The following is a 20,779-nucleotide window of genomic DNA, read 5'->3' on the forward strand; positions in this document are numbered from 1 at the left end:
CCCCATGCTGCATGCCACACGTCAGCTCACAACAGGCTGACTCCCAGTGGGCCAGGAGAACCTCTAACCCCAGCCCACCCTCCCTACACAAACAGCATGCCACAGACAGACACAAAAACTCAGACCTGCCCGTTTCACAGCTTTGCCTCTGACTTCTCCAGATCAATCAATCGATCAATGATCAATGGATCAATCAAGAGAGTCTAGGAATTCAATCAGAGTGACAACACAGTTCGTTCCCCAGTAAGTGTGTCGGGGCCGGGGCTCTCGCAGATGAATGAGATGGCCCAGACATGGGGGAAGATAAATAAATGTATTCCGTGGCAGACACGTGAACGGCCCGGCCTCGGCCGCTGTGCTCCCATTAACTCAGGCTTCTCTCCTCCCCGGGAATCAAAACAGCTTCTGTGCTGGGGAAGAAAAAAAATGACACGCAGACAGACACCCGGTGTCGAGGAAAACAACACATCCATGGCGCTTTCTTTCCCTTCCCAGAGCAGCGCTGCGAGCCTTACATATTTTATCATTTATTCTCACATTGTCCCCAGCAAGTTGTAGCCGTCAGCCGAGCCTGTCACAGGAAAGCGCAGAGAGAGGTTGAGGATGCGGAGGTGAGGGGCCTCCCACTCCGGCACCCAGCAGGGAAGGGCTGGGGGGGGGGGCAGGGAGGCGGGGAAGCCACAGGCTCTTCTTGGGTGAAACTGTGACCTCCCAGGCAGTTGAGAGGCTCTGAGAGAGGTCACACAGGCATCCACTCCGGGGCTTCCACACCAGCGTCTGTCTCCTGGCACGAACTCAGCCCTCTCTAAACCATTTTCCACACATGCTACCAGAGTGACCTTGCTGAAGCACCTACCTGGCCACACCCCTCTCCCTTGTCAACTTTCAAGGTGTCCAGATAAAGTCATCACTGCTGAGCTTCGCATCCAAGGACTCTTTACCTGCCTGAGCCCAGTCCCAGGTGACACCTGTCATTCACCACATCAGCTCCGCCAGGCCTCTTACAGGTTCCTGCACCTGCTGCTTCACACCTCTGGGCCCCTGTACACACCAGGTACCCGTTCTGGCATGCCCTCTCCACCTGGCTAATCTTGCTGATCATCGAAGGTGGGTGAGGCAGGGGCAGGCTGGTGACAGGCATCTGGACTGGGAGTCCTCGCTCTGTGACTTCCTGGAGCCTCAAGGAGGGGCTCTCTGTTTCCGGAGGGCAGCCCAGGAAAACGGACAAACCTCAGAACTAATCGTGTCGAAGCTGTGTGATGCGAAGCAAGTATGTGAACTCTCCGGGCTTCTGCTGTTTCCTCTGAAAAACGGAGCCAATGATACCCACTCCCCAAGACAAACCCAAAGCAGCCGGCGCTATGCCAGGCATAAGCGAGTGCCCCATGAATGCTGGGTCTCCCCCCTGCCTGCCTCTGATCTCGAGGGGCCTCTCCATTCTCTGCCATGCTGCATGGTGACAAGCCCTCTTCACCTGGGTCGGAAACCAGGGCCATCACATGCCCTGTCCACTCTCCTCCAAGAGGTGCCCCGCATGGCTCCCGGGTGTGAGTAGGAAGTGGAACTGGACCCGCCCTGCTGCCTCTTTCCTTTTCAGCCCAGACTCTTAAGGCCCCCAAAGCCATCCATCTCTGAGTTTGGTTTTTCTCTTTCTCTTTTTTTTTTTCTTTCCTTTCTCCTCTAAGCAAAACTGCTTGGCGGTGCTCCTGCCTCTGTCCCCAGGGCAGTTCCAAAGGGCCCATCTCATCCTGCAGAAGTGATGGCGGTGATTCTGTTAATAGGAAGCAAGACGGATGGTACACAGTGCCCAAAGTGTAGGCAGGGGGACGGCGGAACCGGCCGCCCTGAGGGGAAGGAAAGTGTTGCTGGAACGCACCCTCCTTTGGGGCCTTATTAGGTCTTGAAAGAGCGGCCGCACTCGCTAAAACCTGCTTTTGCCAGCAGAAGCCTCATTTTACAAATATACAACAACAACAAAAAAACCCGTAATGGGAAGAAAACCCTAAAGATTAGGCTCCCCTGCTGCAGCGAGGTGGCGAGCCGAAGTCTTTAGCCTCGTCGACTCCGGGTTTAAATAAATGGGCCTGAACGTGGCAGCTCCCCATTTTGTGAACGCAGCGGTTTCTCCGCCGTTTAAGGACTGTTTGCCAGTGGTGCAATGGAACAGCTTGGGGAACATTTTCCTTTAAGAGGCTTGTCCGTCCCAGGTGCCATAAAGACCTACGGCCCTCACGTCGGTCCCAGGAAGAATCCCTGGCCCAGCCCCTCCCCAGTCACACACGCACAGATGCTCATCACACGTGGTCACTTTGCAGGTCTGCTCCTGCCCTGAGAAACGGTGGCATCTCAAAGGCAATTTCCCTGTGGAATGGGTGTCCTTTTCCACAATTATGAAAAGGGCTCCCTCTTCTCTCCAATGTGGCATCAAGCTGCCTAACTTCTTTGGGCTTCAGTGTGTCCGGTTGCAAAATGAGGGCGGAGGCCAAAGCTGTTACAGAGACAGCCGTGGTTGACCACAGGCAGAGCAAGTGGGTGGGATGGCAGGGTGCCCGGGGCTGTGTGACCTTGGCAAGCTGTGGAACCTCTCTGGGCCTCACCCTCCTCATCTCCAATGCAGGGCTAACCCCACACAACACATAGCCCTGGAATAACCCAGCTCACATGGAAAATGGTTGCTTCTCAGGCCAATCTGAGCACCCATGACCTTTCTGTTCTTCTTGGCCACACCCTCCAGCGACACCCAACACCACCCTAACACACAGTAGGTGCTTGTTGAGTATAGGTTGCTGTGAACAGAGCTTGTGGACTTTTTGCTGCTTGGGAAAACAAACACACATCCATTCATACTAGAGCAGACTGGTTCAGGGTGTGTGCTCTGGGAGCCGAAGGCCTGGGTTCAAATCCTGGCGCAGCCACAGACCTACTGTGCACCCTTGAGCAAATGACTCAGCCTCACTCAACTTCCTTTTCCTGGTCTACGACTAACATAACCTACCTCACAGGGTCAGAGCGATAATATGTGGCCAGGAACTTCCCGGTTGGCCTTGGTGACCAGCAGCCTTGAGCGTGAGCAGCTGAGTCTTGGGAGAGCCTGAAAAAAACACCCACGTTCACACCAGGGAAACCACTTTCTCACAGATACTGGAGGCAAAGGAAGCCCAACGAGGCCATCCGGGGCCCTTGGAAGTGCTGGGACCTTGGGCAACAGGCATGTGTTAAATCCCCAGCAACCGCTCAGGGAGGGAAGACAGACACTGGTGGGTGTATCACTCCACCAGGCAAACCGGGGAACCCCCCCCCCAAAAAAAAACACACACACACACCCGTCCATCTGTCTGCAACACTCGGACGGTAACACTGAACACACGTTACTCACTCCTTGCTATGCTTGCCACCCTACCCAGAAGGCCAGCTCCATCCGGTGTCTTCTGTTCACGACGCATTTACAACAGGGCCTGGCTCTGCTGGAGGAGTGCACGACAGGACACAGCACGGAGGGGATGCCTTCCCTGGGGAGGGCAGTTCTGGGCTGGGATTTCCGAGGTGTCCCAGCGTAGGGAGGTGCTGCGGAGCACAGGCCTCATCCCACACAGTGTCATTTATTGTCAGTATAATAATGGCGGCCTGAAGATTGCTGAATGTCTGTGGTCCACACGGTGATCTCACGGGATCATGAAAACTGCCCCACAGCCAGGAAGTGAGATCACCCCTCACTTCGCGAGTGAGAAAACTGAGGGCCCCAGTGGGAAGTGACCAGCCAAGGACACAGGTGAGCAAAAGGTGGAGATGTGACTTGCATCCAGGTGTGTCTGACCCCACTGCCTGCCTCTTCCAGGTCTGGGCCTAAGCGTGGCCACCAGGCTGACTGAATCTTGGGGGAGAAGAGCTGGACCTGGAGTCTCAGGACCTGGTCCCCACCAAGAAGGGTGACTGCTCAGAGGCAGCGGTGGGGTCTGGCTGGTCCCGTCCCCACGCACATGAGGCAGACGGTAGGGGCAGAAGGCTCAGCCAGGCAGTGACCCTAGCCATCCAGCCATGTCAGGGATTGTGCGAAGAACACAGGGGGGGTCAGTCACGCTTGGGTTCAAATCTTAGTTTTCAGGCCCTGGCCAGGTTGCTCAGTGGATACAGTGTCTTCTTAGCACATCAAAGTCATGGGTTCGATCCCTGGTCAGGGCACATACGAACTAATGAAATAACTAAATGGGAAACAAGGTGATGCAAAGAATTGATGCTTCTCTCTATAAATCTCTTTCTCTTCCCCTCCCCACTTTCTCTCTCAAATCAAAGGAAAAATAAAAAAAGAAATCTCATTTTTCAAACTGTGTGGCTCATGGCTTTGGACCAGTGGCTTCATTCTCTGAATCTCAGTTATCTCCATCTGAAAAATGGGTTCAGCCCGAAGTTGTGAGAATTAACTACGACAAGACAGATAAAGCACTTGGCCAGTTCTCTGGTACACAGTAGGTACCAAATAACCAGCATTAATTAGTTCGCTCACCCAAGCCTCCCTTATTCACGTTTTCCAGAGTGGCCAGACATCCACATCCTGCGGCCGCCGGACCCCCAATATCAGGGCTGGGAACAGCGTGGGTGGCTGCTGGTATCTGAGCTCCCACCCTCTCTGACGTCTAGGGCACCACCTGCCTGGCGTTCGTCCAGAGCCAGCGGGTCAGCAACCTTGCCGTTTGATTTCTGATCCTTGTCACTCAAGGACAGGAAGTCAGAGGGGACGGGCTTCTCAATGCAATAACATCCGGCAACCTCGTTAGGGATTAAATCAGGAGGGCATTTCCAAGGAGGCCCGTGTTTATGGCATGTCCTTGGCACAAGACCCCCTGGGTGAGGAGGGAGACCAACTGAGGGTGGTCACATCCTAGGCCCGTGGCCTGCAGTCAGTGCCTCATAGCAGAATGTTTCCTTCAAATAAGACCTGGCTCCACGCCCATGTAGAGGCTGGATACAGGGGCTGTGCTCTCTGTGAAATGTGGTTTCGATGGAAGGAGGCCACAGCCCTCCTCCCAGGGCCAGCTTCATGAGCAAATGGCAGCATAATTACACCAGACCCTGCCCTCAGAAGGGCCCCTATACCTGGGGTTTCACGGTCAGTGTTCACTGTCTTGAAAGTCCTCACTTTGAACTTTGAAGTGAAGTCCGGGGGAACAGCGGTGCGTGTGCTGGGGGCTTGGAGCCTCCACTCACAAGTGGCCGGCCTTCCCCGGACAGGTTCTCAGGTTCTCAGCTGCCTGCTCCCTCCCCTCCCCAGGGACCTCTGCCTCCCATCATCCTCGGCAGGGACATGGGTGCAGGTGTGGGGAGGGCTGGGGTCAGGTGAGCTCACAGAGCTACAGGCTGGGCCCCAGGTACCTTTGAGGATCTGCACTTGCCCCGTGAGTGTCCCTGTACCCAAGGGAGCATGATATTAAATAGCTAATAAAAGGCAACATTTCAGGTGGGGAGACGGCAAAGGGAAGGAAGAACATTTTTTTTTCTGCTCTTTGAACACAGGAACCTGCATTTCATTCTTTACTGGGCCCCACACATTATGTAGCTGGCCCTGCCTTCCATCTGTATGACCCTCTGACCTCCCCCCCCCACCCACCCAGGCCCGTGAGGTCACCCCTAAGCCTCTGCAGAATTAGAGACCACCAGGTCCGAGACAGTCACAGCCTGAGACACTTGTGGCCCTCCCCCCTCCCCGCCCATGGGTCTTGTTCTTTGAACCCCTACGGTTGGTCTCGTGGGCTGGGCCTGGTTTCTGGTGCTGGCGACGTGACAATCAACCAGGACTCAGGGCGGTGACAAAACAGGCAGGACTGATGGTGGCAGGGTCAAGTGGAGGGAGCTAGTCCAGCAGAGAGCACCAGGGAGGGCGTGGGAGAAACAGCTCCCCCCGCTGGCACCTTCCCACCCCGCTGCCTCGGAAGGCAGGGACGTGAGAGTCAGCTCTGGGAGACGCCAGCCTCTCTTCTGTAAGGTGGCTGTTGGGCCTGAGCGTCCCTAGCCAGGCAGGCACCGCAGGGAGAGGGTACAGGCAAGGCTGGGGCACAGGACACGAACTCGGGAACCGTCTGCAGCGAACTCCCTTCGGGGCCATGATGGCACTGCTGTCGTAGAATCGCCTCTCTTGGGTTAGATGTTTGCTCCTTGTGGTTTCTATTCCCACCTGACATTTTACAAACATCCTGTCAGTCAGTACGGAGTGAGGGGTCAACCAGGTGGTGGCGCCAGCTATCCCGATTTGCCTCGTCAGCCACAGCGCGGCACACACAGTGAATAAGAACTCAGACGGCAGAGTGGGGCCACCCTGGGGTTGATCCCGGGCCATCCCCCTCGCTGTGGGGACTGGGGCCCCTCTGATCTGCCCTGAGCCTCAGTTTCTCCTCTGTAACTTGGGGTTAACAGAGTCCCATCCTTGAGAGGTTGCTGTGATGATCACAGGAAAGGATGTCTTTGAAGGGCACAGCACCCAGCAAGTGCTCAGTCCGTGTCAGGCACTGCCATTGTCACGGAAACCCCAAAACATCAACTCGGAAAGCTGAGGGGCCTCGTGCGGAGCTTCCCGGGATCCGCGAATCTGCTCCTTCCCTTTCCGGCGTCTGCCAGGACTCTGCTCCGAGACTGCTCTCTCCCCCATTGTCATGTCGCATCCGTCCATAAATATTTAAACAACATGTCATCAGATTATTATAACATATGATCTATAGCACTGATGTGCTGCAGTTCTGCGCATTTGGGCTCCGTTTTCAGGATATCGAGACATAAAATATTTATGTATTTAGCCAACCACGAGATCTCACATTCTGTCTCAAAAGGCTGGGTGGCGGCGAGACGCTGAACTGAGGCGCAGCGTGTGAAGGGGGCGCCTTGTTCTCACGTGGGTTCCTGGTGCATCTGGATCGTTTCTGGTTCATGCCGGGGGACACCATCGTGCGGCCTGTGCACGGTGGCGGATCGGGCTTCTCCCCAAGAGTGGAGGGACGGGAACTAATAGACCCCATCCAAATGGGGCAGGAGTTCAAACCCCTAGGAGCTGTGTGATTCTTAGTTCCGTACCGCCGCGGGTGGGTGCAAAGTAGGCGCCCAGTGAACATCCCCTGGGAAATGAATGAACCCCTCGGTAGCCCAAAGCACCACCCAGTGGGCTGGCACCTAACGTGGATTTAGTAATATTCATCATCCTGTTTCCTTCTATCCCCCGTGCCCAGCACCAGCCCAGGCACGGAGTGGGACCCAGGGAACGTTGCCAGATGAATGGCAATTGCGAGAATAAACGCATGACCAGATAAATCGCTTAATTAGCTAATAAAGTAATGAGGGATAATGACTCACTGTCTGCTGGTCCGATTATACTGCGTAAGACCCTCCTCCTGAGGAATAAAGGCTCTCCGGTAACCCGTGCTGGGTAGGCAAAGGGGTTTTTCTGGGTAATTAAATATCTCTCCTGCTAACATTAGCACATCACAGTGACCATATGTCCTGGAATTTTCAGTGCTGTGCAATTTCAAGGATGCCACCTTGCTAAGCCATTCGAGCATCCAGGAACTCCTCACACACCAGCGACCAAACGATATCTTCCAGAATGCCTCTCCTGTCCCCCGATGTCCCTAGAGTGCTTTCACAGACCAGTCACCTTCTAGAGAGTTTGGAAACTGTGATCTCCATGTGTCTAACCGATAAGATGATCGATATCACTGAAGTAGGCACAAACCAAAGTTGTTTGCTTAGAGTAAAAGTATTTTCTTTGCATGGTCCCCAAACGCCATGCTGTCACCATCGAGAGCAGGCAGCTCCCGCCCTGGTCCCCAGCGTCTGTACAGATAAAAATCCAGTCCTGTTTCCTCTCGGGTTAGTGGAGAAGGCTGACATTTGAAACAAACACAAAAGGTCACAGAAATTCCTGAGGGTGACGAGCAAAGGAAATGCACCCCCACCGAGGCAGGCATGCCAAGTTCACACCTGAGATCCTGGTGTGACTACATCCGGCTGGACTCAGCCAGACCGGCCAAATGCATGGGGCGGCTCCCTGTCCCCGGCTCCCTGTCTGTCTGCCGTGCGGTGCCCAGTGGTCTACCAGCTAGGGAAGCATTTCCTTTCCACCCGGGAGTCCCCTTTTTCTGGGCTGGGTAGGATCTGGGAGTCCGCTTATTTGCCATACAGCATTGACTGTGCTGAGAGGTGACTTTGCAAGGGTTTAGCCCCTTCCTCTTCCCTAAGGAACCCTCAAAAGATACGCCCTCTAGAAAAGGAAATGCGCTAAACAGAAAACGCAGCTTTAAGACAAGGCACCTGCCCGTTCCAACCCAACGCTCCTTCTATAGAGACATTCAGGAGCAGCCTGTGAAGGACGGGGTCAAAGGAAGGAGACCCTGCAACTCAGGGAGGCACAAGCCCTCTGGACATGCGTTCCTCCTGCTTAGAATAACTTGAGGATGAGTCGTTCTCTGTGGATGACCCTCTCTGCACAGAGGAGGGCCAGCCAGGCACAACTCAGCCCTTTGCTGCCCACTGGGAGGGGCAAAGTTTGCTAACAGATTCAGTAACTTGACATAAACGTTCTCCGAGGATCCGGCCACTTGCCCACTTAAAATTTTCCACTATGAGCTAGGCATGGCACTGGGCACTGAGAACACATCTGTGGTCCACAGACCAAGTCTTATTCTCGTTGAGTTCCAGTTCTAATCTGGGAGGCAGATAACAACCATATGATGTCAGGGAAGGGGAAGGGCCCTGAAGAAAAATAAAGCCGGGTCAGGGAATGGAAACTGATGGGGTGAGGAATTCACTCTGAGAGGACGGGTATGGCGGGGTCCCTTTGGAGAAGTGACTTTTGCAGTGTCGTGAATGAAGGTGAGGAGCAAATCATGGGATTTTGGGTAGAGGACTCCAGAAAGAAGGAACAGCAAGTGCAAAGGCCCTGAGGTAAGCGGATGCTTGGCATGTTTGAGGAAAAGTAAGGAGGCTGCCTGGCTGGAGCAAAGTGAGCAAGAGGACACTGTTGAGAAGTGAGACTGCAGAAGTCACAGGGGCCCCAATGCCCTTGCAATAAAGACCAACGCTCAACCAGGTCCAGGTGGGCCTTGGCAGCCTTCTCTCCCACCACCTGCCTCTGAACTCCCTGGCCTTCTCTTAGACAAGACAAATGCTCTGTGCTACTAGCATGGTACCTTGGCACATGCTATTCCCTCTGGCCACCTAGAAGGCCCTCCCCCAGCTCCTGGGCCAACCACCGACTCACAGCCCACATAATGGGCACATTCAGAGGGCAGCCTCTGCCCTCTGACTCTTCAGCTCAGGTCCTCATGCACGGGTTCCTCGGCACTCATGCTAATGGTCCTGAAGCACCACATATCTGGATTCTGTTTGGGTTTCTTTGTCCATAAAATGGGCATCTTGGTACTTCCGTCATGAAATTTCTGGGAGGATGAAGTGAGTCCACACAGAGTGTTAGAATGGAATGTGACACATGGTAAGGGCTGATACAAAGGGCCTATTGATGGGCTCAAAGGCTGAGGAAGAGCAGGAAGTCCCCAGCTTCACACTGGCTGGGGTCGGCCCACAGCCCGGACTCCCAGCACCCCACAGCCAGCCGCACAGACCCACTCACTCTGTGGTCCTTGAGCCCTTCACCCCAGCCCTCTCGTCTCTGGGCCTCCTGATCCCCTGCCTGGCACACCTCAGGTCTCTGGCTCAGATGCCCCTCCCTCCTGGAAGCCCTCCCAATTTCCCAGAGAGCGAGTCCCCAAAGATGCTTACTGCAAATGACCTACAAGGGAGTCGTGACACAACTTGTGTCCCAAGCGGCTGGTGACAGGTCCAGGGGTGGGGTCGTTAGAGGGTCTAAGTGCCAGCACCCAGCATCATGTCTGACCCAGAATGCTGGGACGTGTTTCTTGAATGAATGAGTGAACGTCAGCCACACACCAGCCAGCGTGGGTATTATCTGCTAACAAAACAGAGTCCACTCAACCCACGCAGCACTGCGCCTCCCGTGTTTCTGCGTCAAGCTTGTCACCCACGGCCCAGGCCGGGCGCCACCACCAGAACCTTGGCCAGACACTGGCAGTGGTCGGACTGCAGCCACAGAGCAGCCACGGACGTCATGGGAGACTTCGGGCTGGGCACAGTCTCTCTGGGCCTCCGTCTCCCCATCTGTAAAGGGAACCTCCCTGTGTAAAACAGGTAACAGAAGCACCTGGGTGAAGGCAGGCGTCGGTCCCCCCTCCCTCATCCCGGAACCCGCGTCCCTCAGCCATGGTGGCTTTTCAGGGAAGGTGCTGATCCCAGGCCCTTTCTTTCCAGAATTCTAATCGCCAAGTTGGAGTTCTAAGGGAAGTCACCCCAAGTGGGGTCCCAGAACCGAGGGCTTCGAGCCTGATGCTACTGGCCCATTTTCCTGATGAGGAAGTGGCGGCTGGGCCCACATGAAGCTCTCTGTAGACACGACTGCTGGGGGGGTGGGGGGGTGGAGGCACTGGGCTCAAAGATCTCCAGAGCCTGCTGGTGCTTTCCCCTCACCACACACGCCCGGGTGGGCACACTCCCACGGAAGCCCCCTCAGGAGGGCGGCCACTCCCTGGGGGCACAGATCTCGCCTCTCCCTCAGGGCAAACAAGTGGGCCTGGAGGAACCCCAAATGGCTTAGTTCACGCCAAACAAGCACGGACTCCCTCCAGCTTCTGTCGGGGGAGAGAGGGCCACTTGCTCAGTTCTGACCGAGAACTGCCCACCCCGCTCCTGGCTCCTGGCATCGCTGCTGTGGGCACCCACCTGGGACGGGGCTGACGCTGCGTGAATGACGACACGACACCTGCCTTGCTCACTAACGCCCGGGCGCTGGCACAACTCCGGGGGTGTCCCGAGCCCACCGACCCAGAGGACGTCCCGAAAACGTCTAAGGCTCACTTCTCTCGCCCCGTGGGGAGCGGGTGGAGAGGAATGAAGAACACTGAACCCTAGACATTTTCCCGAGATGCCGAGGGCCCTCTGCCATCGAAATCTTGCCTCTTTCCAAGCTGCTGTCGTCTCTTCCCCATTAATTTTGAGGGTCACTGATCATAGGAAAGTGCTTCAGCAGCACCTGGAGGGGACCCCGACACCCCCTTCTCCCTTGTTTAGGGCCTCAGTACGCAGGGGCACTGAAAATGCTCCCGACAAAGAGACGACCCACCATGCGACCCTGGGCAGGTCCTTTGTAATTAAATGGTTTCTGTGTCTTTTGTAAAAAACTGGGGACGTGAGCATCAGGCACTCACAAGGTGCTCCTCACACACTGAGCACTGTGTGTGTACCGTTCCATCTGGTTCTTCTCTCAAACTTTATGAGGTCATAATACTGTCCCTATTTTCCAGATGAGGAAACTGAGGCTCTGAGAGAAGAATGACGTGCTTGTGAGGGGTAGGTCTGGGGCTCTGACCTCACTCTCTTTGGTGCCCAGGCTCAAGTTCTTAAGTGTGATGGTGGGTGAGTGCCTTCTCCGCGCTGGCCCTCAGTTTCCGTTTCCTTGTCTGGCTCGCGAGCTAACTGGACTTCTCATCTGCAGCTTGGACCCATGCAAGCCGAAGGTCACCCGCAACCGTAACTCCAGTTTCAAAGACGTTGGGGGCCACAAGGAACAGAGAGGGCAAGCTCTGGGGACAAATTCCAACTCTGCCGCACACCTGCAGTGAGAATGGGTCTGAGGGACTCGACCCAGTATTCTCGGTTGGCTGGCCCAGGAAGTTCTCCTTAAATGGCCCTCTGTGCATGAGGGTCAGACACTGCCCCCTCTCCTGCCCACCCAATTCTGAAGTGTGAAGGTTAAACAACTCCGGGAAAACGCAGGCTCTGAATAGCAGCTTTCCTCCCCCGACCCCCTCCGAATTCCTTCACACTCTATGGATTTCCTACATAAAGCCCCTTTTTCTTTTCTATGAGGTCACCACCACGCAGATGTCGAAGAGAAAGGAAGAACGGCTCCGTGCAGATCCAGGCCGTCGGAACTGAATGCATTTCAGATCCGGCTCCGCGCTGGCCCCTCACTCGCCCCCCCCACCCCCCCCCCCGCAGACAGAGCCCCGCCACCGTGGCAGTGGGTTAGGAGGGGTATGGTGATCCTGCCGGTGGGTGCCAAGGAGGCCTGGCTAGAAGACCAGTCCTTTGCCACCAGACCACCCGAGAAGTCGTCTGTGGAAAAATCCAGAATCGGAGACAGTGGCAGCGGCTGTGTGTAGGGGTCTGTTTCCACACAAGCAAGTCCTGTTAGAGGGACAGATGTCAAAATGCTCGTTCAAGTTCCCAGCTTACGCGTCACAGGAAATGACACCAGCACCTGATCTAACCCCGGTGTCAGCTCCCGTCTGGGTGTTGAGTCTGAGAAGGCTTATTGGTCTAATTCAGTTTCAGTCAAAGGAAGGGACCGTGTGTATGTCACCCGGCTCCAACAGGAATGAGTGAAGCCACTGGCCTGATTATTTTCTTTCTAAACTAACATTTTCCCAAAAGGCTACCTTGTCATTACCCAAGAGTCAGGAATGAGAAGATGGCCAAATACCAAGAAGCCACTGAGGATCTTTGGCCAAGCCTGGCTATCGGCCACCTGCTCATATCAAGGCAATTTCACAGACACTCAGAGAGTGCCCAGCCCAGCAGGGGACTGCCCCACCCCAGGAGCCCTCCTGTTCCCCAGAGCTCCACATTCTGGCTGCCATCAGAGGCGACGGCCAATGTCCATGGCATGTGTACGCTGCTTCCTGAGAATGACGTTGGGAGAAAAAAAAAAAAAAAAGATAAAAATGTAGAAACAAGGACTATTTTTACCTCTGCAAATCACAGGCCAGACGGGAGAGAAATCCATCAATGCCAGAAATGTGGCTGAGCCTTTTGCTCAAGATCTATTATTTCACACCTTAAATTAATGCATTCCAAAGTAATTTGCAAATGTTCATCACTTTGCAGAATGTACCGGGAAGGGGGAGAAATACCTTTTCCTTTCAACACCAAAGGACACTTACAGGGGCACCGCACACCCCAAACTGCACAGGTCCTCACGTACAACGTTCCTGTCAAGGACCGTGTAGTAGAAACCGCGGTATAAATGGAAAGGAGTGAGGGAGAGAGACGGGCACGGGACTGAAATGGCAAGTGACAAGAAGCCTACGCAGGAACGGTCCCGTCCAGAATTGAGTCAGGCGTTCGCCCAGTGGTGGTAACTCTCCACCGGCAGGGTCAGAGGGCTGGGCTCCTCTGGAGGGCAGTGTCCCAGCTCGCGTCTTCCCTACGCAAGCCTGGAGGTGCCAGCCTGTATTTAATCTCGCATGACTCACCAGGGTCCTCCATTCTCCACCCTATCACTCCCTTGTTTGGTCTGACCAGAGAAGAGGAAGGGAATAGTCTTCTCTTTTTGACAATCATTTTGACACTTCCCTTCTGAAACCAATCTTTTTCTTAAGAGAGGAAAGAAAAATGTGAACTGTAGCCCTTTCTATATGACATCTCCGGCCCTGGGCGTTGGTCACCTACCCCAGAGGGGCAACGGCTGACAAGGAAGGAGGGCAGCCCTCAGGAAGACGTCTGCCAGCAGGCTGAAGCCCACTGAGGACCCCAGTCCGGCGGCAGCCTGGTGTGACTTTGACCCACTTGTATTCTCAGGAGAAAAGCAGGACAAAGGCAGACAGACCTGGTTGAAGGTTAGGAACTTCAACTCTGGCATCAGCGACGTGGATCCTGACTTTGTCATTTGCAGTTTATGACTCTGCCCAAGTTACTTAACCTCCTGTGTCTTCGTCTTCCTTTCTAAGATCAGGATAACAATCCTGGACCTTCGCCCTGGGCCAGACACTGTACCCAGTGACTGTCACTGTCCAGGTTCAGTGGGAAGCCTATGGGCTCTGCTCAGCCGAGACGGGCTCAAACCCAGGGTCAACGGCATGTTAGCACATGACCTTCAGCCTATTCTTTCACCTGTCTGTGCCCTAGGCTCATCTGTACAGTGGGCATCATGATAGTTCCCCTCTCACTGCTGGTGAGTGGACTGAGTGACACAAAGCACCCTGGCTGGCATGTGGTATGCCCTTAACAAACGGTGGCTATTAGTTGTCATGCTATTTTCACAGAATGATGCACGGCATTTCATCTCCCTGAGCGTCGGTGTTCCCATCTGTAACGTGGAAATATGATAATAGCCGCTTACCTCACAGTGAAAATTAAATGAGTGGATGTGTGTTAAGGCACTCAGCACCTAGTCTGTGCACCTCTGGAAGGTCTATGTCAGTCACATCCCTGACGCCGGAAAGAAGATGGGTGTGAAGTCAGGCTAATGACCGGACTCCGCTTCTACCTCCTCTTGTGGTCCCGGGACACGGCTTGACCTCTCTGAGCCTCCGTTTCTTGTGCATATAAAACCAAAAGCTATTCTCTGCAGCATGACTCGGGAGGATTATGGGCACCCAGTCAGTACTCCACAAATGTCACTCGCTCTCCCCTTTCCCTATTCTTTCCTTGCTCAGAGCCACCAAAAGTGCCACTGGACAAAGACAGGAGCTCCCTTTCTTGAAACCTCAACAACCCTAAATCCAGACCAACTGAGGCTTAAGTCTGAGACTTGAGTTTGTGGAGATAGAAACTGCTGTTTAGTCATTTCCGAAGCAGACAGGACGGCAGGGGCTGACAAACCACAGGGACCATTTTAAATCCTGGGCCTTTCTTCTGGGAAGTTAGGCAAGAACCTTCCCAAATGTTTGCCCGTGGGGCTCTCTGCCAGGGAGTGACTCATCCACAGCTCCCCACAGGCATATTTTATTTGGGGGTGGGAAATCGAGGGAGGGCTTGGCCTTGGTGGGGGAAGGGGAGGCAACATTTTCAGCAAACCCAGAAGGTGGTTTTTGGGTTTTTTTTTTTTCCATTTTTTGAGACAAAAAAGAAAAAGAATGTGGGTCTCTTTTGTTTCCTTCCAGGTTTTGTTTGCTAAAAGAAGACGTCCAAAGTTCACTCGGTAAGCTGCTGAGTTGGGAACAGGCACTTCCAGCCACTCTGCATCCCTTTCAATGAAATTCTTCTTCCATGAAAGCCACGGTTTTTAAATATGTCTCCCAGGTTCCCTGCACCCACACCGAGCTCCTAAGACGACATTTTTCCCCATAGAAAGGCTGGCTGAATTCCGACAAATCAGAGAAACAAGGGAGTTTCAGAGTTTCTAAAGTTTATGGTCACACAATTAATACTTTCAACTGCAGACTTTCAACATTTATAAAGCACAAAAAAAAACTGTCAGTCAAAACCACGACAGGACAGACCTTGGAAGACAGTGTCCCAAGCCCGCTGTGATCAATTTATTACTCTTGGAAGCCCAGGCTCGATACAAATAGATCAGATGAAGAGTTATCTGCTTAGCAAGGTAGGCAGAGAGACACCCAGACACAGACAAGTGTCCCTGGACCCCTGGTCTCCCCAGGGTCAGCACCTCTCCCCCTGCGCCCTCCCGACCCCAGGCCTATGGAAAAGGTTCAATTTGCCAGGGCCAGAGAAGGGCAAGAACAAAAGCTAGGGGACCCAAAGGATACCTAGGTAGAACTGAACCCAGGTCCTTTAGTGTCAGGCCCACCACAGCCCTGGCCCAGTCTGTTCTTCCCGGAGTCCCACAGAGGGTTCTGCCAGTGACCCTGCGAAGGCTTGGCTCTGAGCACGCTCCCTCTGCCAGACCCAGCCAGGCTCTGTGAGTCTGACTCGGGCACCTCACTCACCAAACAAGGCCCAGCACCTCCTGGGTGCCCACGCCAGGCCTGCTTCTTTCCATGGGCTCCCTGACATCCAGGCCAGTGGCGGGTGCCCTACACAATAGACCTGGTGGGCGCAATCGGGGACCCTCAGCCTTTATAATAAACATACTCACACACTTCTGTACACTAATTACACGCTCACATCCACAAATACACACTTTTGTTCTCACAGGCTCATAAATACGGTACAAATGACTTGTGAACAGCCACACACGTGTACTCCCTGAATCCACACATTGTCACAAAAATGAAACCTCAGACGAAACACTTGACACAATCCTTGGCACACAGTAAACACTGAGTAAATGGGTCAATGGGAGCTTGCCTATTCTGCGCCGCCCTCCCCCTCCCCGCACTCATTCACTCCAAACCACACAAGCCAGGCACTCCGATATACACATGCACCAACTCTGCCACAAGCACACACACTCCTGCGAGCACAGCCCGGGGGACAGATGGACAGGCCACCATGCACATTTGGACGCGCGGCCGCGGACACCCTGAGACTCGCAAGTTCACACGCGTCCCGACCTCACGCGCGCATACCCGCCCGCTCTCCCCCGAGGAGCCTCAGGCGCGCGCGCGGGCACGCGTCCCTCCCTCGGCCCGAGTGCTAGTGACGGCCCCGCGGCCCGGCCCCCGCCCCTTCCCCAGGCCGAGGGCCTGATCCGGCCGGAGCTCGGCCCCAGGCCACTCACCGGCGCGCGGCGGGCTCGGCTGCCGGCAGGAGGACCCGCGCACGGGACCGCGGGCGGCGGGCCGGAGCGCTGAGTCCACACGAGTTGGCGGCGCCGCGGCCGCACGCCCGCCCGCTCTCTGTTCCGCCACCGCCTGTGCGGGCCCGCGCGCGCGCTCCCGCCCCTCCCCGCCGCGGGGCCGCGCCGCCCCCTGCGCTCGTGCGCGCTCCGCCACGCAGGCTTGGGGGGCGCCCCGGCTGCTTCCTCACCACGCGGTTCCCTTCACCCTCCCAAGACCTTTGGAGTGTCAGTGACTCACTCAGCCCAGCCTCTCTTCCCCATTTCAAAGATAGGGAAACTGAGGCCCAAACCTACACAGCGAGTCAGAGGAGCATCCCCTCCCTCCTGCTCTAGACATTTAAGGATTAGGGTCTGCGGGCAGTCAACCCTATGGACCCCTTCCTTGCATCCTTGGGTACCCCTCACCTAACATTGCTCCCACAACAAGCCCTTATTGTGCGCCTGCTGAATGCGGGGCCCCAAGGGGATCTCAATGTAATGAGAGTGCTTCTCTCTGCCGTCCAAGCGCCAACCTCGTCTCATCTGGAGCCCCCTCTTCTTGTGGACCCCAAGACCAGTAAAAGTCAATATGCTAAGTTTCTGGAAGAAATAAGACTCCACTAATGAATGCTTAACAACCCCTCAAAGGAGACAGAGTCTCTATGGAGGCCCAAAGGCAACAGCTCAGTTCCCAGCTTCACTTCCTCAGGGGACCCCTCCCCGGGGCGGTTCCTGTTTCCACACCTACTGCTTCTCCACATGCAAAACTACACTGGTCCCCAAGCAGGGCTGGACCAGGGATGACACTGAACGGCTGCCACCTGTGCAGATTACACACCGGGGAATGCCCAGCTGGGCCTCCTTTGACCAGTGAGTTCAACTGGCTCTGATCTGTAACAATAACGACACCAGCTGAGCACCCACTGTGTGCTATACTCTGCCAGCCTTGTGGTGTTCAGTCCTACAGTCATTCTAAGAAGGAGGTATTATGCTACTTTTGTGCCCATTTTACAGATGGGGTAAAGGAAGCTTAAAACTAAAGCTTAGAAAGCAAATTCTTTTGCCCAAAGCCACCCATCTGATAAGTGATTGAGCTAGAAGCCAGACTGCAGGTTGTCCAATTCCAGTGCCTGTGCCTAAGTGAGGCAGTTCCGCCTTCTGGACAGCGTAGCTCTGGGCTGCTGGTATCAGAAGGGGCAAACCAGGCAGCAGCCGGTCCACTAATCAACAGGAACGAAATGGATCTTTCTGCAGATCGGTTAGCTGTTTAGTTGAGAATCTATTTACAACCTCACCTCACGTGATATACCTCACAATAAATGTCAGATAGATTGAAGAGTTAAATATAAAAAATAAATATTGCAAAAAGTAACAGAAAACTGACATTGTAAAAAAAAGTAACTAGAAGTTCTGAGGCAGTGTGTTTGCTGTGTTATCAGCGGTCGGTGATAGTGGCTATGTTTGTGCAACAAATATTAGTTTATTTATTCATTCACCTGACACATACATATGAGACATATATGCATAAGTGCCTTCTACCAGTCAGGCACTATTCTAGGCACTGGGATATGTTGTGAAAGAAATATAGCACAGCCTCTTGGGAGGTTTCAATCTGGGGTAGGGATTTGGGGGAGAAAAATATCGAGCATTTGAGAACAATAAGTTTGAAGAGAAAATAAAGCAGGGAAGGGACAGCGGGACAGCAGGTGCTGGGAGAAGGCCTCCCTGACGGGGCAGTATTTGAGCAGAGGTTAGTGTGTGTGTGTGTGGGGGGGGGGGTGGCTAGAGGACTTTTGTATGTAGTCCTCATGCCCCAAGACCACCATAGGGCACTACAGAGCAAGAACCTGAAACTCCTCTTTGAAGGAATCTTTGGAAGCAGCACCAGACCCTTTGTGCTCTGCACATGGTCCCTGTGAGAGGCATTTCTAATGTCCTCATTTTCCAATTAAAAACTTTAGGTTCAGAGAGGTCCAACAACATGCCCCAGGTCACACAGGCAGCAGCAGTCAGCAGAGACAGGTCTAGCTGCAGGCCAGCTGATGGTTGCTGCTGAGTGTTAGAGGAGTAATGAAGTCCTGTCTATGGCGGGGCATTTGCTGGAAGCTTCTAGAGACAGGAGAGTTCAGTAGTTATCCCCACCCTATTTCCCTGGCCTTTTACCTCCTCGCCCCCTACTTCCTTCCCTCTGACTGGGTCATGCTGGGAAAAAAATCAGGTTAAATTCTGCCCAGAGACTCCCCCACACCAAATCCCAGTCACTGTCCCCATTTACCTGGCCAGGGCAGGAGGCAGGCGGAAAAGGTTCAGTGTAACCAGAGCCCCGTTCGACTTTTGTTTTTAACTCAAAGGATTTTTCAGCGAGTCCTCAGATGAGTCATCATAGAGAGTTGCTTTGCAATATGACTCCCAGAATTCGAATCACCATCTCCCTGTACATGGTGGTGTCTGACACTCTCCCTCCCACGGTGGCATTTGTGAATCTGGTCTGGGAGAAAGGCTCTCTCTGTGTTCATCCCCTAGAGTTTCAGGATTAAGCCTGTGTTGGTTCATTATTTCTCAGCATTAGGGGAAGAGAAACCACTTTCACTGGGCTCCTTCTTGGAGACATTTTATTCTCACAGTGTACCTTGGGAGGGGGTCGTGATTAATCTTTTACCGATGAAGGAGCTAAAATCCAGAGAAGTAAAGTGGTTTGAGCACAGCCAGGATTTAAGCCCGGGTTTACCCAAAGCCGACTTGTTTTCAGTATTTTGGGGAAGGGTGGAGTGTGGGAGAAGGTTGGGCATAAAATATTAGAATCACACCATCTTTCTGTGTAAATCCTTTGTCCAAAATGTCATCTCGCCAACTTCTTGATAATGGGGAATTTTCGTGGGGGATAGTCTGGTTTTTCCAGGAAGCCTCTTTTGTACTTGTTATCTGGTTGTGATTATTAAGAGCACTCTCAAGATATCTTGATTTGGACGATCAGTTTTCGGGGTCACCCTGATTGTTTACAATGATCACTGCATTGGGGGACTCAGATTTTACATTTCATCAAATATAAAATGGGGCCTCTTGTTTGCTGGGCCTTCTCCACATCCTAATGTCTTTGCATCTGACAAAGAATTTTCTCAAGAGTTTGTGAGCTTTTCAGGAGCAGCACGCCCAGCTGGCCTGGGAAGGACTGCCTCCCTCCCTAGCTCTGCCCTCACTCCCTCTGTGACCCTGGGCCAGCTTCCTGACTGGCAAATTTGAGTGGGTCTCCAAAAGTCCCGTAGACCTTGACCTTCTAGGATTTCCCGTTGCCCAGTGCATGCTGGGAAATCAGCCGAGTATTTGGTAAAAGCAGGGAACGCAGGAAACATCAGTCCCCTCCATGCCATCATATGGTTTACTTTTTAAAACAGCAAACAATTATTTGAAAGCTATTTTAATTTTTTAAATATTTTTTTTGAATTTTTGAATAGGTAATACTTGCAGTTCAAAATTTTAAAGGTGCAGAAGGGTACATAGTGAAAAGTTTCCTTGGCCCCTAGCTACCTCCTTCTTTTCCTTGGAGGGAACCAGTGTTGACAAGCACACTCTGTTCCCAGACACTGTTCTGTGTGAGTGTGTGAGTGTGTGTGTGTGTGTTTCTTTTTTTGCAATTTGGAACACCGATTCTGGACCTATTGGATGCCCCTTAAATCATATTTTAGAGAAATTGGTTACCCTTGCCACACATCTGCGAACATTCTCCCTGGGAACATTGATACCCACATCACAGAGCCGAGGCCTGGACCATACAAGTCTGGAACTCAGTGTCCCACTGAGATGGTCATTTCTTCACTTATTTGCTCACCTGGCCAGTTATTGTTTCATTTAACATGAATAACAAGGTGGCCATATAATTTATTGTCCAACGCAAGACACTTTTGAGAGTAAAAAGAGACACTATTGTCAAAGATGCTGGGACAGCAGGCCTAACCCGGAATGGTCCTGAGCACGCGGGGACCTCTGGCCACCCTGTGAGTCTCATGTCTTCCCTGTGCCAGGCTCTGGGCAGACCCAGAAGGAGGCCCAGTGGAATTTGTCACCACCCTCACTACAGGCAGATAGTCTCACTCAGCTCAATACTGTGAGAGAACAGGTGTGCAGAGCCCAAGTCCCAGTGTTTTGTGAGCTTACGAAATTCCTTCGGAGGCCAAGAGATCACTTCCACAGTCCCCATCTCCCCATCTCCACCCCCGCCTCTGAGTCCCAGTTTCCCTATCGGTAAAACGAACTGACCACTGCCTCAGAGTGTAGTTGAGAAGGTCCCTC

The 20,779-nt window shown here is 53.5% G+C and overlaps 1 protein-coding gene and 1 pseudogene across 2 annotated transcripts in view; one reads left to right on the forward strand and one right to left on the reverse strand.

Annotated features, from left to right (window-relative positions):
* The window catches only part of NEK6 (NIMA related kinase 6), a 76,578-nt gene extending 59,966 nt beyond the window's left edge, over window positions 1-16,612 (reverse strand). Inside the window, exons 1-2 of one of the 2 annotated variants that reach the window (XM_066367194.1) lie at window positions 16,454-16,585; window positions 2,996-3,091 (exon numbers count right to left, since the gene is read on the reverse strand). The gene's annotated coding sequence lies outside the window, so the exon portion shown is untranslated. Of the gene's footprint in view, window positions 1-2,995; window positions 3,092-16,453 lie in introns of both variants that reach the window. The other variant, XM_066367196.1, reaches the window with a different exon arrangement.
* Window positions 604-20,779, forward strand: part of LOC136391178 (elongation factor 1-gamma-like) — a 60,726-nt pseudogene continuing 40,550 nt past the window's right edge.

Source organism: Saccopteryx leptura, chromosome 2 (assembly GCF_036850995.1).
Source record: "Saccopteryx leptura isolate mSacLep1 chromosome 2, mSacLep1_pri_phased_curated, whole genome shotgun sequence".
In the NCBI taxonomy this organism is placed as follows: domain Eukaryota; kingdom Metazoa; phylum Chordata; class Mammalia; order Chiroptera; family Emballonuridae; genus Saccopteryx; species Saccopteryx leptura.